The sequence below is a fragment of the Hyla sarda genome, chromosome 9, assembly GCF_029499605.1.
Source record: "Hyla sarda isolate aHylSar1 chromosome 9, aHylSar1.hap1, whole genome shotgun sequence".
Lineage (NCBI taxonomy): Eukaryota > Metazoa > Chordata > Amphibia > Anura > Hylidae > Hyla > Hyla sarda.
In genome coordinates, this window is record NC_079197.1 from 154,119,415 (window position 1) to 154,134,075 (window position 14,661).

At 41.4% G+C, this 14,661-nt stretch overlaps 1 protein-coding gene across 3 annotated transcripts in view; it reads right to left on the reverse strand.

Moving 5' to 3' along the window:
• Window positions 1-14,661, reverse strand: part of P2RY10 (P2Y receptor family member 10) — a 59,869-nt gene that overhangs the window by 35,048 nt on the left and 10,160 nt on the right. The window contains exon 3 of one of the 3 annotated variants that reach the window (XR_008847673.1): window positions 5,650-5,976. The exons of the other annotated variants lie outside the window; for them this stretch is intronic. The gene's annotated coding sequence lies outside the window, so the exon portion shown is untranslated. Of the gene's footprint in view, window positions 1-5,649; window positions 5,977-14,661 lie in introns of those variants that run through there. 3 annotated transcript variants of the gene reach the window in all.

The window sequence follows — 14,661 nt, forward strand, 5'->3', positions numbered from 1 at the left end:
GCGAAGGTGCATTTTAGCAGGTGGGTGAGCGTGTTGGGGGGAGGGCAGGGGGATTGTGTGGTGGTGGTTGAGTAATTTTTCCCCACTAGGTAGATGCCCTTAGTAGGTAGGTAGATAATCCCTTCCAGTAGATAGCAAGTTAGGTAATCCCTCTCCCTCATTAGGTAGATGCCCACAGTAGATGAGTAGGGAATCCAAATGGTAGATATTAGGTAATTCCTCCTTGGTAGAGTGGATAAGATGACTAGCATTGGAATACCTATTTAATGTATAGTATCTAATGCTATGTACATATTGTATTGCCTTTGCTGCAGTGAAGTTGATATGCAATTTCCAAACATGGCGGCCTGGAAGTTCACCCCTGGACACCATGAGGCTATAGACAGTGGTTAGCATGGGGAGCCTGCTGTGTGACTAGTATTGAGTCTTTATGATTGCCATAAAAAAATAGTAGACACTGTACTGCAGAAAATCTGGTCTGTGTAGCTCTGTCCTTCTTCTTTCTTAAAGGAAAACTGACAACTTTTTCAAGAATAACAGAAGTTCCCTACATGTATTTTCCTCTACATCCCTATAAGGTGCTTGTGTATAGCCATAAATGCCAGGATACATAAAATCAGGAAAAAATATGTAAGGGCTATGGGAAAGTTCTTTAGAGTATATAAGCTGATTTATTGTACGTAGAAAATAAAATTATGAAAACAATGACAATGCGCTATGAGCCTCTCTGCTGTGCTCTTTCTCAAGTCTCTATTAGCAACCGGGTCCTGATTGTGAAACCTTGGGTGGGCAACAGCAACGATCTCCTTATCTTGCACAATACAAGAAGGTAAGGGCAATCCTATTCACCCCCGCATCACAATTTCCTTAAATGGGGACCATCAGATTCAAAAACATTATATATGTTGAACATCTTGGCAAAACAATAACTGTTCTAATATACTTTATAAAAATGTTATCTCCTTTTTAGAGAAATCATGGCTTCTAAAAAAAAAAAAAAAAACACCACTAGGGGTCCCCATACCATCCAAAACATCATAATCTTTGTCCCAGCTGAAGTACAGGCATGGACAAAGTCCAGGAAGTGAGGGCGGGACTAGCACTCCTCTGTGCTCACTCCTGTCCTATCAGACTGCAGCATGAAAACTGGAGGGAGTTACAGAGCAGCCGGCAGTGATTGGATAAAGAGACCCAGCACAGCACAGCAGACTCAGGGAGGAAGTGAATGCATGGTGAGTGAGAGCGGGCTCAGTGCTTACCTTAGAGACACCTCTTTCTGAGCAGTGTATATCAGAATGAGTGAGCAGCAGAACAGAGGGATGTATATGGCCAAATACATACGCTAGACACATTAAAAAGACCAAGTCTATAGAGATTCACCTGGCACTGCTGTGGGACAATCAATAGGTATATCTTGCGGTCGCGTGTTCAGCGCTATTCACACTAGCACTTAGGTGGTGGTGCTCTCGCTAAGTGATCACTGTATACACACACTGGAGACATATGAAAAGAAGACGCAGATCACTTACCACTGTTCCGATGCTGTGTTCTTTATTCAGATGGTAAAAGGTGGCTATACATGGATGGGTGGTACGATAAGGCAGTAGGTAGTGGGGAGCCCCATCTGGAGCGACAGCGCCGTATCACGCCCTCTGGGCATTTCCTCAGGCCCGGAATTGACCTCACCTCCAGGCCTGGGGAAACACCCAGAGGATGTGATACGGCCCCGTCACTCCGGACAGGGCTCCCCACTACCTACTGCCTTGTCGTACCACCCATCCATGTATAGCCACCTTTTACCGTCTGAATAAAGAACACGGCATCGAAACAGTGGTAAGTGATCTCTACGTCTTCTTTTCATATCTCTCCAGTGTGTGTATACATAAAAAAGATATTAAAAATCTGCATAACCCTTAACATAAAGGAGCTTAGTTTTTTCTCTGATATGACAGGTACACTTTAATGTATGAAGCAGTTATATCATTAGAAAGGTAATATGTATGAAGCAGTTATATTATTATAAAGGTAATATGTATGAAGCAGTTATATCATTATAAAGGTAATATGTATGAAGCAGTTATATCATTATAAAGGTAATATGTATGAAGCAGTTATATCATTATAAAGGTAATATGTATGAAGCAGTTATATCATTATAAAGGTGATATGTATGAAGCAGTTATATCATTATAAAGGTAATATGTATGAAGCAGTTATGTCATTATAAAGGTAATATGTATGAAGCAGTTATATCATTATAAAGGTAATATGTATGAAGCAGTTATATCATTATAAAGGTAATATGTATGAAGCAGTTATATTATTATAAAGGTAATATGTATGAAGCAGTTATATCATTATAAAGGTAATATGTATGAAGCAGTTATATCATTATAAAGGTAATATGTATGAAGCAGTTATATCATTATAAAGGTAATATGTATGAAGCAGTTATATCATTATAAAGGTAATATGTATGAAGCAGTTATATTATTATAAAGGTAATATGTATGAAGCAGTTATATCATTATAAAGGTAATATGTATGAAGCAGTTATATTATTATAAAGGTAATATGTATGAAGCAGTTATGTCATTATAAAGGTAATATGTATGAAGCAGTTATATCATTATAAAGGTAATATGTATGAAGCAGTTATATTATTATAAAGGTAATATGTATGAAGCAGTTATATTATTATAAAGGTAATATGTATGAAGCAGTTATATCATTATAAAGGTAATATGTATGAAGCAGTTATATCATTATAAAGGTGATATGTATGAAGCAGTTATATCATTATAAAGGTAATATGTATGAAGCAGTTATATTATTATAAAGGTGATATGTATGAAGCAGTTATATTATTATAAAGGTAATATGTATGAAGCAGTTATGTCATTATAAAGGTAATATGTATGAAGCAGTTATATCATTATAAAGGTGATATGTATGAAGCAGTTATATCATTATAAAGGTAATATGTATGAAGCAGTTATATTATTATAAAGGTAATATGTATGAAGCAGTTATGACATTATAAAGGTAATATGTATGAAGCAGTTATATCATTATAAAGGTGATATGTATGAAGCAGTTATATCATTATAAAGGTGATATGTATGAAGCAGTTATGTCATTATAAAGGTAATATGTATGAAGCAGTTATGTCATTATAAAGGTAATATGTATGAAGCAGTTATGACATTATAAAGGTAATATGTATGAAGCAGTTATGTCATTATAAAGGTAATATGTATGAAGCAGTTATATCATTATAAAGGTGATATGTATGAAGCAGTTATATTATTATAAAGGTAATATGTATGAAGCAGTTATATCATTCTAAATGTAATATGTATGAAGCAGTTATATCATTATAAAGGTGATATGTATGAAGCAGTTATATCATTATAAAGGTAATATGTATGAAGCAGTTATATCATTATAAAGGTAATATGTATGAAGCAGTTATGTCATTATAAAGGTAATATGTATGATGCAGTTATATCATTATAAAGGTAATATGTATGAAGCAGTTATGTCATTATAAAGGTAATATGTATGAAGCAGTTATATTATTATAAAGGTAATATGTATGAAGCAGTTATGACATTATAAAGGTAATATGTATGAAGCAGTTATGACATTATAAAGGTAATATGTATGAAGCAGTTATGTCATTATAAAGGTAATATGTATGAAGCAGTTATGTCATTATAAAGGTAATATGTATGAAGCAGTTATATTATTATAAAGGTAATATGTATGAAGCAGTTATATCATTATAAAGGTAATATGTATGAAGCAGTTATATTATTATAAAGGTAATATGTATGAAGCAGTTATGTCATTATAAAGGTAATATGTATGAAGCAGTTATATCATTATAAAGGTAATATGTATGAAGCAGTTATATCATTATAAAGGTAATATGTATGAAGCAGTTATATCATTATAAAGGTAATATGTATGAAGCAGTTATGTCATTATAAAGGTAATATGTATGAAGCAGTTATATCATTATAAAGGTAATATGTATGAAGCAGTTATATTATTATAAAGGTAATATGTATGAAGCAGTTATGTCATTATAAAGGTAATATCTATGAAGCAGTTATATTATTATAAAGGTAATATGTATGAAGCAGTTATATCATTATAAAGGTAATATGTATGAAGCAGTTATATCATTATAAAGGTGATATGTATGAAGCAGTTATATTATTATAAAGGTAATATGTATGAAGCAGTTATATCATTCTAAATGTAATATGTATGAAGCAGTTATATCATTATAAAGGTGATATGTATGAAGCAGTTATATCATTATAAAGGTAATATGTATGAAGCAGTTATATCATTATAAAGGTAATATGTATGAAGCAGTTATGTAATTATAAAGGTAATATGTATGAAGCAGTTATATCATTATAAAGGTGATATGTATGAAGCAGTTATATCATTGTAAAGGTAATATGTATGAAGCAGTTATGTCATTATAAAGGTAATATGTATGATGCAGTTATATCATTATAAAGGTAATATGTATGAAGCAGTTATGTCATTATAAAGGTAATATGTATGAAGCAGTTATATTATTATAAAGGTAATATGTATGAAGCAGTTATGACATTATAAAGGTAATATGTATGAAGCAGTTATGACATTATAAAGGTAATATGTATGAAGCAGTTATGTCATTATAAAGGTAATATGTATGAAGCAGTTATGTCATTATAAAGGTAATATGTATGAAGCAGTTATATTATTATAAAGGTAATATGTATGAAGCAGTTATATCATTATAAAGGTAATATGTATGAAGCAGTTATATTATTATAAAGGTAATATGTATGAAGCAGTTATGTCATTATAAAGGTAATATGTATGAAGCAGTTATATCATTATAAAGGTAATATGTATGAAGCAGTTATATCATTATAAAGGTAATATGTATGAAGCAGTTATATCATTATAAAGGTAATATGTATGAAGCAGTTATGTCATTATAAAGGTAATATGTATGAAGCAGTTATATCATTATAAAGGTAATATGTATGAAGCAGTTATATTATTATAAAGGTAATATGTATGAAGCAGTTATGTCATTATAAAGGTAATATCTATGAAGCAGTTATATTATTATAAAGGTAATATGTATGAAGCAGTTATATCATTATAAAGGTAATATGTATGAAGCAGTTATATCATTATAAAGGTAATATGTATGAAGCAGTTATATCATTATAAAGGTAATATGTATGAAGCAGTTAAATTATTGTGGTGGCGGATGAGAGAATACTGTCTTGTGGGAGTGTAGGGTGTTTAGGGTGTCCTTGTGCAGGATAGTTAAGGGCGCTGTTAACCCTTGTCACTCGTGACGCCAGGGTGAGGGTTTAATGCTGTATTCTTGAGGGGCCTATTGCCACTCTTCCCAAGAGTAAGGTGATGTAGAAATAAAGGATTGTCCACAACCGCTGTTAAATCGAGATTTTCCTAGCTAACGTGACGGAAAATATAAGTTATATGAAGACAGGAGGCGAGTATCTTGCATTAAACCTTTCTTTTTAATGCCCATAGCAGAAAATTACAGAGAATTTACTTCATAACATTAGAAAAAATTTATTAAAACTACAACTCCCAGCAGCCCTTGGGCTCCCCTCCCTTGGGGTGGAGACCCTATATAAGGGGCTGGCTGGACCTCCTCTTCGTCTTTCTTTCGTGCGAACTTCGGAACAGCGCACGACATCTTGATACCCCGGATACACTCCGACGGCAAACGAATTCCATCTCCGGAACTAGACGACAGGGCCAACTGGACCCCCAGCAACTGTGTTTCAACTGGAACCTGGTCGTCAGGGCCAACTGGGCCTCCGTGAACTGTGGTCGAACTGGAACAGAAAAGCATAACCACTGTAACTCAGGGTCTCCTCAGATTCTTCTGCGTAGAAGGAAGTCCCGTTCTTCAATATCCTGAAACGAGAAAGGAACACCATGTCAGGGTGGGTCGGGAGGGAAGATACTCGCCTCCTGTCTTCATATAACTTATATTTTCCGTCACGTTAGCTAGGAAAATCTCGATTTATATATCAGACAGGAGGCTCATATCTTGCAATTTTAAAGCTAAAGACAGAAGAACAGACATGTGAAAGTACAGATACAGAAACGTGTTCTTGTGGCCTAAAATATAACTGCCGAAAAGTCGTCTCGGACGACCAATCGGCGGCCAACAAAAGGTCCGAAAGCGAACCTCCTGAAATAATCACTTTGGTGGCCATAGCTCCTCTAGAAGAGTGGGCACCAAAGAGAGAATTGTCAATCCCAGCCATTTCCATGACTGATCTGACCCACCTGGCCAAGGTAGCCGAGGATACCGGAAGATGAGGCTTGACATACGATAACAATAATTGATTGTGAGACTCGGATCGCAGAGGCGTGGTCCGCACCTCATATGTTTGTAGACAGCGTACTACGCACAGGCGCGGGTGATCCGGAAAAAAGGGATAGAAGACGGAGTGAAGTCCTGTCTTAGTTCTGCGAACCACAGAAAAGCGTACTCCTTCCGGCGAAAACTGTCGTCTGGAGATATCCAACGCTTTAACATCCGAAACCCGTTTAAGAGACACTAAACATAAAAGGGTAGTAATTTTGAGGGATAAAAATTTTAAGGAGAGAGCATCATTATCTGCCCAGGAGGAAAAGAGTTCTAACACCCGGGAGACATCCCAAGTAGACTGGTATCTAGGACGGGGAGGACGCTTATATTTTACTCCCCTTAAGAGCCTACATACCAAAGGATGTTTGCCAACTGGCAATGCGTCCACCGGGCAATGGTATGCCGATATGGCAGATCTGTACACGTTGAGTGAACTATACGATTTCCCAGACTCAAAAGAGTCCGCAAGGTAGTTCACTATCACTGAAACAGGTGCTTGAACGGCATCAACTTGCCGTTGATCACACCAACGAACTCACAAAGCCCAGGCCGATCGATATGCCAATCTAGTCCCTGGGGCCCAGGCCAAGGCAAGGAGGTCTCTAGCCGACTGTGAAAGGTCACCACCGTTGTCCGGGATCCCGAAACCAACCACGCAAGGAGTGGAAGGTTGCCCTCCAAGATCAACGGATGAGGACCCATGATAGGGTTCATGAGAAGGTGAGGCGACTGGGGAATCAGTCGAGGAAAGTCGATTGTCATCCCTAGGAGAAGGGGAAACCACGGTTGTGTCGGCCACCAGGGGGTGATCAACACCACCGTCGCCTTCTGATTCAGTACTTGGAGAAGGAATCTGGAGATCGTATTGAATGGGGGGAACGCATAGTGTGTACCCCGTGACCAGATCTGGCGGAATGCGTCCACTGCGGATGCTTCCGGGTCCGGCCTCCAGCTGTAAAAGCGAGGCAGTTGTCGATTGAGGCGAGATGCGAAGAGGTCCGTGTGTAAGGGACCCCAAAGATTCCACAAAGCCCGAAAAATAGAACGGTCTAATGTCCAATCGCTGGAATCCCTCAAATAACGAGAATTCCAGTCTGCCACTGTGTTGGACACACCAGGAAGATATTCCGCAATAGGAATGATGTCCCGGGACAAGCAGAAGTGCCAGAATTCGGATGCGATGTCTGCCAGTACCCTGGATCTCGTCCCCCCAAGGCGGTTGACATATTGAACCGCAGCCACATTGTCCATGCGTAAAAGAACGCAACAATTGGTATTGTGAGGGAGAAAACTCTTGATAGCGAAGAACGCTGCCAAAAGTTCCAGGGCATTGATGTGGAGGAGAGACTCCTCTACGGACCATCTCCCTCCTGTGGTATTGTGCCCGCAACGAGCCCCCCAGCCTTGACGGCTCGCATCAGACTCTATTATGATGTCCGGGCAGGAATTGAATATAGTCTTGCCGTTCCATTCGACGGCATGGCGCAGCCACCAGTGTAATTCCTCCATTGCCTCCGGGCAAAGGGCAACTTTGTCTGCATAGCGGAGACCCTGGCGTATGTGAAGGTTCTTTAGTTGTTGAAGGGCCCTATAATGAAGTGGGGCCGGGAAGATGGCTTGAATCGAGGCTGATAATAGGCCGACTATGCGTGCAATCATCCTCAGGGACACTCGACCCCTGCGCAAAGTCGTTCTGATTTCCTTCCGAATCAGAGCTAATTTGGAGGTTGGTAGCATCAGAACGGCACGTTTGGTATCCACTAGGAAACCTAGGAATTCTAGTTCTTGTGAGGGAGTCAGCACAAATTTCTTGTGGTTGATGAAGAATCCTAAGTCCTCCATCAGAGAAACCGCCCATTGTTTGTGTAACAGGGCCTGCGTTCTGGAACGTGCCATGATCAGCAGATCGTCCAGGTAGATGATAAGCCGTACCCCCCTGCTCCGGAGCGCGGCTACCACCGGTTTCAGTAACTTGGTGAAACACCAAGGGGCTGATGATAATCCGAATGGCAGGCAGGTGAACTGCCACATTCGGTCCCTCCATAGAAACCGAAGAAACGGTTGGGACGAGTGGTGAATAGGAACGGTAAGATATGCGTCCTTTAAGTCGATCTTCACCAACCAGTCTCCTGGCCAGAGAAGGTCGCGTAACAGATGGATACCCTCTATCTTGAAGTGCCGATATATCACGTGTTGGTTTAAATCTCTTAGATTTATCACCGGGCGATAACCGCCATCCTTCTTCTTTACCAAGAAGAGGTTGCTTACAAACCGGGGGACAAGGGGTTTACATCTATCACCGCCTGTTTGGACAGGAGCTCTCGGAGCTCGTTGTCTATGAGTACTATGTTTTGAGCGGAAAACTGAATGGGTGGAGGTATAGAATTCAGTACGGGGAGAGATTGGAACTCTATCTGGTATCCTGCTACCGTATTGAAGATCCACACGTCTGCCGTAATCATGGACCAGACGTGGGTAAAATACATCAGTCTGCCCCCCACCGTTGTGTGTGGAATGGAAATTGTGTGTGTACTCACCGGTCGGTGGACGAGACCTAGGATATCCGCGGCCTCCACGTCCTCTCCAGGGGCGTCCTCGAGGGGGAAAGAAAGGAGCCGGCTGGGCCACAGGCATGGTGTACTGTTGTTGAGCGGGAGCAAACTGTTGGTGCGCAGCTCTAACATAGGGCCTATAGGGGGTTGAGCGGCCGGCAGATCGGCCTCTGCCTCTACCGGCCTTGCCAAAAACCTTGGTAGTTTGGCCCGTTTTCTTTAGTGAGGTCTGCGCCTTATCTAGACTGGAAAATAGGCTGACCACCTTATTAATGTTCTTAATGAGATCTTCTCCGAAGAGAAGACCTTCCGCGGAGGAACCGGGCTCATTCTCCGATAAATGACTGAGCTGGGGTTCCAGCTTCATTAGAATCGAACGGCGACGTTCGGTAGAGCACGCCGTGTTTGCGCTGCCTAGCATGCATATCGCACGCTGGGCCCAACCTCTAAGTTGTGACAAGTCTACCGGTTGGTCAGCTGAGGCTGCTTGTTCAGATAAATTAAGAATCTTTGTGAGCGGTCCAAGCAGATCTAGTATACGATCCTGTATTAATTTGAAGGACCGTTCAATGCCCTTCTTGGAATATTTGCCAGCCCGGGTCAGGTACTTAAGGAGGACTGGGTCTATCTCTGGGGTGACCGCCACCTTCTTGGCCACATAGGGCCTAGGGCATTCCGCCCTGAGTTTGTTCCTATTTGTGCGGTCTAGTGACCGTCTAGTCCAATGCTCTATGTACTGAGCTACGTGTGGTAGCGGCGCCCAGTCACCTGAGCGAGGGTGTATAATCTCATCAGGGTTGAAGAGTGGTTGTCCCTGAGCATCTAAAATCGCCTCACTGGACACTTCAGGTTCGGCGTCATGACAATCAGCCTGAAACCCCGCATCTTCATTATCAGAGTCAGAGTCCGTGGCTTGAGCCGTGTCCGACTCGCCGGATGACTCGTCGTTGGACGTGTTGTATGAGTCCGGTTTTATACGCCTGGTGGACTTCAGCCCTTTTTTAATATTCTCCTTGGGGCCCAAGGGTCGAGGGAGGTCACTCAGATGCGGGGTGCGGCAGGCCGGTTCGGGTCCTGCCTGGGGCACATTATAAACTTCCCCTGCCGGGGAGTCGTAGTGTACGTTCACATGTTTACGTTTTTGTGTCGCTTTACCCTTAACTGGCTCAGTAGAGGTAGAGGGCAAAGAGGGGTCAGAACGTACATTAGCAGCCAGAGCTGCCTGAATGGACTTAGTAATCAAGTCCTGAATCTGGGAAGCGGACATTATTTGAGAGGCTTCAATATCAATAGCCTCATTAACATGGGTAGAAAATGGAGTAGAATTATATCCAGCCATCTTATAGATGTCAGTGTGAATAAGGGGAAGCTACAAGTAGCCTAACTGACAGTAATAGTCTAGCAAGAAACTATCTTATATAACTCAATGGGATCTATACCTAAATGCTGGCGCTCCTCTCACCGCTCGCACAACACTGGCGACAGTGAGAGGAGGAGGATCCCAGCAAGCAGAGCTCACAGCCGTAGTCTCGCGAGACTACGGCTAGAACTTCTGTGATAGGATTCGGACACGCCCCCCGAACGCTGCAGAGCCCGCGAAAGGACGAGAGCGGCGAAAATAAGCCGAAGAAGACGGCGCAAAAGTAGGGTAAAATGGCGCCTGACAGGAGAGAGGACCCGGAGTAACAGAACCGGGAACAGTGAAAACACAAAGGGGGAATGTAGAGACCGAAAAGGAAGATAATAATAACACTGAAATACAATTAAAAGAAAATATAGGACAGTATATATAAATATGTAGAGTATATAGAGATATATATAGAATGAGTTGGAAAAAACAAAACGAAACCAGGATAACTGGAGAAATAGGGACACTTGAAAGGGTCCCCACACACCAGTAACCTGGTACAATGAAATAACAATAAAGGAAATCTCTATATGAAAAACAATGAAGATAAAAATGTATATACTTAACTAGCTGCCATGAGCAGAAAGAAAGAGGAAGAGGAGGTCCAGCCAGCCCCTTATATAGGGTCTCCACCCCAAGGGAGGGGAGCCCAAGGGCTGCTGGGAGTTGTAGTTTTAATAAATTTTTTCTAATGTTATGAAGTAAATTCTCTGTAATTTTCTGCTATCAGCATTAAAAAGAAAGGTTTAATGCAAGATATGAGCCTCCTGTCTGATATATAACTGAAAGCTTGCAGGAACTTTTACTGAGGAGTTTCTCTGCATGTAGTAACAGTAACAGTCCAGATAGCAGTCTCTTTACATACAGCTTGAGCAGCGACAGTCGGTTGGGATCAGATAAGCCCAATTTAGCTTTTGAAGAATTGTATAGCAGAGATGCGCTGGATTTAGGGGAGTTATTAGGTCCAGTGATCTTGCGATGAGTAGCGGGGAATAGCTTAGTCTATCCGCTATGTTAGAGGCCTAGGCCACAAGGCTTTGGCCTAGTAAATTGTCTTGTAAGCTGTGGAGGTCCTACCTCTTCCAGAGTCAGCAACCCAAGAGAGAGATCAAGATGGCGCAGGTCCCTTATATGGGCCGGGGCCGGCCGTTTTGGATTGGTCCGTAATGACTGTCACTCACCGTTACAGTGCTTTGTGGGTGAACACATCACGAGAACCTCCAAAGGTCCTAAAGCACAACGTTTTAACTTATTCACGTGACCCGTAGGTCCTGCTACGCTCCGAACAGGTAGATAACTAAATATATACATAAATATACTTATACTTATATTAATATTGAATAGAACGACTATATAGTTATAGACTAAATGTGAGGTGACAAGGGGAGATCTATAACAGAGGGACCCCGACGTCCTAGGGACTCTGGCTATGGGGACCTCTATACAGGTAACGTATATAATACGGTACCGGGACACCACAAACCCCCTTACTTAAGATAAGTCGACCTCGACGCCTGTCCCCTAAGGCAGATACCTAATACGGTACCGGGACACCACATTATTAGAAAGGTAATATGTATGAAGCAGTTATATCATTATAAAGGTAATATGTATGAAGCAGTTATATTATTATAAAGGTAATATGTATGAAGCAGTTATATTATTATAAAGGTAATATGTATGAAGCAGTTATATCATTATAAAGGTAATATGTATGAAGCAGTTATATTATTATAAAGGTAATATGTATGAAGCAGTTATATTATTATAAAGGTAATATGTTACCAGTCACATTACTGCAACCTTGTATATATGTGCATTTTGCGGAATAGCACAGATAAAAGATTAGAACGCTTGTTCGTGCCAGTTTTTGTCTTCTATTCATAGAAGCAGGGCCGTCATTAACGCGGGGCAAAAGGGACAGTTGCCCTGGGCCCTGTCATTTCTGGGGGCCCAAAGCAACTAGCTCTTTAGCCCCACGCTAAAGCAGCTAGCCACCGCCACTGGTCCAGGCAGGGCTCGCCCTGTGCCTCACTGTTCTAAAGCGGCGCAATGGCCTTTAAAACAGTGAGCCTGCGGCCGGGACTGACAGGGGATGTCAGCGACGTCACACATCAGTCCTGGACGCCTTTGAAAAGAAGAAACCACGGACGGCAAGGTGAGTGTGTCTGTAGTGTATCTGTCTGTAGTGTATCTGTCTGCAGTGTATCTGTAGTGTATCTGTCTGTAGTGTGTGTCTGTAGTGTATCTGTCTGTAGTATGTGTCTTTAGTGTATCTGTCTGTAGTGTATCTGTCTGTAGTGTGTGTCTGTTGTGTATCTGTCTGTAGTGTATCTGTCTGTAGTGTGTGTCTGTAGTGTATCTGTCTGTAGTGTATCTGTCTGTAGTGTGTGTCTGTAGTGTATCTGTCTGTAGTGTATCTGTCTGTAGTGTGTCTGTAGTGTATCTGTCTGTAGTGTATCTGTCTGTAGTGTATCTGTCTGTAGTGTGTGTCTGTTGTGTATCTGTCTGTAGTGTATCTGTCTGTAGTGTGTGTCTGTAGTGTATCTGGCTGTAGTGTATCTGTCTGTAGTGTGTGTCTGTAGTGTGTGTCTGTAGTGTATCTGTCTCTAGTGTGTGTCTGTAGTGTATCTGTCTGTAGTGTATCTGTCTGTAGTGTGTGTCTGTAGTGTGTGTCTGTAGTGTATCTGTCTGTAGTGTATCTGTCTGTAGTGTGTGTCTGTAGTGTATCTGTCTGTAGTGTATCTGTCTGTAGTGTATCTGTCTGTAGTGTATCTGTCTGTAGTGTGTGTCTGTAGTGTATCTGTCTGTAGTGTATCTGTCTGTAGTGTATCTGTCTGTAGTGTGTGTCTGTAGTGTATCTGTCTGTAGTGTATCTGTCTGTAGTGTGTGTCTGTAGTGTATCTGTCTGTAGTGTATCTGTCTGTAGTGTATCTGTCTGTAGTGTGTGTCTGTAGTGTATCTGTCTGTAGTGTATCTGTCTGTAGTGTATCTGTCTGTAGTGTGTGTCTGTAGTGTATCTGTCTGTAGTGTATCTGTCTGTAGTGTGTGTCTGTAGTGTATCTGTCTGTAGTGTATCTGTCTGTAGTGTATCTGTCTGTAGTGTGTGTCTGTAGTGTATCTGTCTGTAGTGTGTGTCTGTAGTGTGTGTCTGTAGTGTATCTGTCTGTAGTGTATCTGTCTGTAGTGTATCTGTCTGTAGTGTGTGTCTGTAAGTGTATTTGTCTGTAGTGTATCTGTCTGTAGTGTGTGTCTGTAAGTGTGTGTCTGTAAGTGTATCTGTCGGTAGTGTGTGTCTGTAAGTGTATCTGTCGGTAGTGTGTGTCTGTAGTGTATCTGTCTGTAGTGTGTGTCTGTAGTGTATCTGTCTGTAGTGTGTGTCTATAAGTGTATCTGTCTGTAGTGTATCTGTCTGTAGTGTGTGTCTGTAAGTGTGTGTCTGTAGTGTGTGTCTGTAAGTGTATCTGTCGGTAGTGTGTGTCTGTAGTGTATCTGTAGTGCATGTCTATAGTGTGTGTCTGTAAGTGCATGTCTATAGTGTGTGTTGGTCGGTCAGGCGGGGGGAACTATGCTGTCTACCTAATGTGGGAAAACTGTGCTGTCTACCTAATGTGGGAAAACTATGCTGTCTACCTAATGTTTGGGACACTATGCTGACAACCTAATGTGGGAGAACACTGCTGTCTACCTAATGTGAGGGAACTATGCTATCTACCTAATGTCAGGGAACTATGCTGTCTACCTAATGTGGGGGAACTATGCTGTCTACCTAATATGGGGGAACACTGATGTCTACCTAATGTGGGGGAACTATGCTGTATAACTAATGTGAGGGAACTATGCTTTCTAACTAATGTGAGGGAACACTGCTGTCTACCTAATGTGGGGGAACTATGCTGTATACTTAATGTGAGGGAACTATGCTGTCTACCTAATGTGGGGGAACTATGCTGTCTACCTAATGTGAGGGAACTATTCTGTCTACCTAATGTGAGGGAACACTGCTGTCTACCTAATGTGGGGGAACTATGCTGTATACCTAATGTGAGGGAACTATACTGTCTACCTAATGTGGGGGAACACTGCTGTCTACCTAATGTGGGGGAACTATGCTGTCTACCTAATGTGAGGGAACTATGCTGTCTACCAAATGTGGGAAAACTATGCTGTCTACCAAATGTGGGAAAACTATGCTGTCTACCAAATGTGGGGGAACTATGCTGACAACCTAATTTGGGGGAACTATGCTGTCTACCTAATGT